Consider the following 4213-nt stretch of genomic DNA (forward strand, 5'->3'; position numbering starts at 1 on the left):
TAAGGGGTCCTCAGACCCAAAAGGTTTGAGTTTCCCAGCTCTAAGTTTATGGTTGTTTTCAGTGTGATTTGCCAACACTGTCATTTTCAGCTGAACGGACATAAATGTATGGTTGTGACAAACATGATAAAACGTGATGTTTTTTGTTGTGGAGGAYGTCCCAGTGCGGGGACACTGCCTTCCCAGTGAGAAGGATTTTAATTAAACCTCCAAACACAGAGGYTATCGATAAAGTTTTCACAACTTAATGCCCTGTGAGTGGCTGCCTTGAACGTGGAGAGATTTGTGGGGGTTATTTACACCTTGGGGCCAGAGTTAATCTACCTTGATGCTTGCAGATCGCTAATCAAATAAAGGGAGATTGTAAATATCATGGAATAATCTACCCAACTTTTGTGGGGATAGGTTGGAGAACTTCCAGTTTGTGTGCAGAAAATTCAATTACATGGACATGCATGCGTTCAACCTTGATCTGAATACTGTACATGTAGGAGGGTTTAAAAGGTTGGCACATAWAAGGTCAGAATGAAGATTAGAAATTGACCAGAGCTATAAATATGCATGTTTGTCATCTTGTGTGGCCTTGTGATAAATTGGCAATATGCCCACCACCTTTGGCTTCATATATGACAAACTTTACAGCTCGAAGTGTGTGCCACAAACAGAAACCAACTCTCACTAAACAATTTGAAACAGTTTGGTTACCATTAATCACATTTCTCACCTAGAGATGAAGACAAAGCAAAGGTGTTAAAACCTACATAAATATATATAAATCCAATTGTTTTGTTTCGTAATGAGTTTTGTGCATGAAATTGCAATTCAACAAGCATTATTACTGGCAACTTGTTTGTAGCAGGTACTCAAATAAGATAACGTTGCAATAAAACAATTGATGTAAGCATAAATGTATAGGCATCAAACAATTTCTCTTCAATGTTTATCTACAGTTTTGTAAGATTAAATTATAACTTGTTAGCTCCTCYAGAACACAATGTGTATGAAGCTGTACTGCATACGCTTTAATAAATTTGTTCTTTTCTTAAGAAACCAAACTCTGAAACCAGGTAAAAATAGGTATATGTATTGAGAAAGTCTTTGATTCTTCARTACACTGAGAATTGTATGCATATTTCTTGGTTTATTCATATCGGCCAAACAACTGTGAGAGCCTTAAGGCMAAAACCTCCACTGAAAGGATTAAGTTCAAAGGCAAGCGAGAAAATTACTCACAGACTCAAAGTCTTCRGCTGTGCAGTGGCCCTTCTTAAAGCGACAAGATTTCACCATGTCCCACAGGCGATAAGCTGAACGGTCGTCAAAGTGGCCGCAGAATGGAGGCTCTGATTCCGGCACCATTGAGGCATTTGAAAATTTCCTTATTCATTTCATACGCAGGACTTGTGATTTCCTCTGTAGCCTCTGCAGGTATATACYGGATCTTCTTCAGATGTTCTGTCACAGGCAGAGACTTTCAAACAGGATTTATGTTACAGAAAGTAACACCAGGGGAGGTTTACTCAAATACCTGCTTTTCCTTCAACATTGATATGATGAAACAGAAAGAAAAAAAAGTACGCAATCCTCAGTCGTGGGAGACTAAAATTCTGAACTGCCCAATGAAAACAAACATAAAAGCCACAACGGACTCCAGAGGATTCTACTGTTGACAATCTGAACCGGACCACAAACTACTGCATTATAGCCCCTTCTCCTTTACTTGTGTGAAAATGCTTGTTGCAGGGTGTTGACTCTGGGTCAGCTTCACTGCAGACTCTGGTAAATGTGTGGTTGTGTAGCTCATAATCAGCCATCAGGACTGAAATTATGTTCAGTGCCTTTTATATGAGAGAGTGGGAGCAGGAGAAAGCAAAGACGTAATGCATTTCCATTCAAACACATTATCTGGATCCATAACAAAACCTTTTTCATCAACTATTCATCTTACGCAAACAAGAGGCCTAGTTCAAGCCCATTAAAAAGCAAATAAAGCAAAGTTCATGCAGAATAGAAGTTAATGTAAGCTCTCATTAAAAGCCCTTGTTCTGTTTGAGTGAGAGGAAGCGCTTCCTAATGCAACTCGCTCTCGCTGGTGCTGATGAAGAGGCGAGACAGAAGTTCACATGATCAACAATTAAATTTGATCTCTGTATGGCGTCGATAAATTTGAAAGGTTTCAAAATGTAGTTCTTAAAAGCTCTGATGCAAATCAAATTTGTGTTGTAATTGTTTTTCTTTCTTTTTCGAAAACATAAGCTAGTATAAGTTTTCTTAAAAAAGCATGACTGTGGCACTGAACAGAACAAAGCAGGTACAGAAAAAAAATCATGTATTTTGTCAACTTATATATCTGTAAGGCGTTCAAATTTTTAATAAACAAAGGAAATTTACTGCTAAATTAATTGAAGGAAAGAAAATACTGTATTGATTAAAAACTTCAGCATCCTTCTTTAAAGAAGAGTGGAAGACCTGTGTGGTTTCTCGTGCTGTGAGATCAAGCCTCCAGTTGACCACGCAGCTTTTGCACCAGAAAACGCACAAAAAATGAAAGATGAGAAGGTCTGTGTGAAGAAAGTGTGTAGAGGGACCAGTAAACTGCAGCTTCTTCTTCACTTTAACTCAACAAAGCAACACCCTCATTACTGAATGTAGACAAGGCAGAAATGTGTTGAACCATGTCTCCGTCAATCCTTCGATCTCTGGTGAACATCTCTGTTTGAGGCAAATATTTAACCTCCAACCTGAGGGGAATATTTCACCTCTTTGAGGAGCTGACACTCATGTGAACCGCCTCAATGCATGCTGAGAGTCAGTGCTACAGAACCACATCATCTGCATACAGAGTTGTAAAGTACTTTGTTACTGTACTTTAGAAATTTTGCTTATTTGTACTATACTTGAGTGACTCTTTTTCAGCCTACATTTTACTTCCACTCCTTACATTTTTACACAATTATCTGTACTTTCTACCTCTTACATTTTTTTTAAAAAAAGATAAGAAGTAGAAGTTTTTACTCCTATTTCATTCTGGCTGATTATTGTTAAAGAAAAATACTACCCTAATAAATTGTGCCTCCTGGATAAAGTGAATTAAATTGTGGTTGGTTGAGAAGTATAGATATATACCATTCTGACACTGTATAAGTTTGTACACAACCCATCACAGCTGCACACCTTTAGAAAAAAAATGTTTTTTTGGAGAGGTCAACTCCCATTAATCGAACAGCTCATTTTTACTCAATGCTTCTACTTTTAATACTTAAGTACATTTTATGTCAGAAATTCACTTTTTAAGTACAAAGAAAAACAGATACTTTAATACTTTTACTCAAGTAAAATTTTTAGATGAGACTTTAACTTTTACCAACGTAATTTCATGATAAGATACTTGTACGTTTACTCAAGTATCACATTGAGGTAGTTTATAGAAAACTGTCTGAAGCAGAGATGGTAAAAAACTCAGTCATGATCACCATGCAAAAATCATATGTGCCACATGACTACCGATGTTTTGAACTTGTTTAGAGCAATATTTAATTCAGTACTGCCTCAGCACAAGATTTTTATGGTTATCATTTTTATGCAAATCAGCTCTGTCTGGTGAGTTAAGCTGGAACAGCGGAGCGTTTCCACACTGCAAAAAATGTCCACCTAATCAAGTTTTAAAATCTTATRTCAGCCAAAATGTCTTTTTGATCTTGTTTTGAGGCTGATTTACTAAACAAGATCTGATTGTGTAAGAATAATAATCTTATTTTCAGAATGTGTAAGATTATTTGTCTTGTTAGTCTGAAAATTTGACTCAAATTAAGTCAAAAAATTCTGCCAATGGAGTAAGAAATTTTTACTTGGTAAGACTTCTTGAAATACTTTATTTGACTCAAATTTTTCTTATTTCAAGAATCTTACCAAGTAAAATTGTCTTACTCCATTGGCAGAAATTTTAACTTAATTTGAGTCAAATTTTCAGACTAACAAGACAAATAATCTTACACATTCTGAAAACAAGATTATTATTCTTACACAATCAGATCTTGTTTAGTAAATCAGTCTCAAAACAAGATCAAAAAGATTTTTTGGCTTGAAATAAGGTTTTAAAACTTGGTAAGATGGACGGTTTTTGCAGTGCAGGAACTAACTGCTGCAGCTCGTACCTGACTCGTCTCGAGCGCAAACTCAGTGGTGGATCTAGGATTTTTCTACATATATACAT

The 4213-nt window shown here is 36.3% G+C and overlaps 1 long non-coding RNA gene across 1 annotated transcript in view; it reads right to left on the reverse strand.

The window, feature by feature from the left end:
• LOC106525762 (uncharacterized) overlaps positions 1–1736 on the reverse strand; it is a 3407-nt gene extending 1671 nt beyond the window's left edge. Inside the window, exon 1 of the long non-coding RNA XR_001311167.1 lies at positions 1234–1736. This is a non-coding gene — a long non-coding RNA (uncharacterized LOC106525762). The remainder of the gene's footprint in view (positions 1–1233) is intronic.
• Positions 1737–4213: the final 2477 nt, after the last annotated feature.

The sequence above is a fragment of the Austrofundulus limnaeus genome, unplaced genomic scaffold (genome assembly GCF_001266775.1).
Source record: "Austrofundulus limnaeus strain Quisiro unplaced genomic scaffold, Austrofundulus_limnaeus-1.0 Scaffold240, whole genome shotgun sequence".
Taxonomy (NCBI): domain Eukaryota; kingdom Metazoa; phylum Chordata; class Actinopteri; order Cyprinodontiformes; family Rivulidae; genus Austrofundulus; species Austrofundulus limnaeus.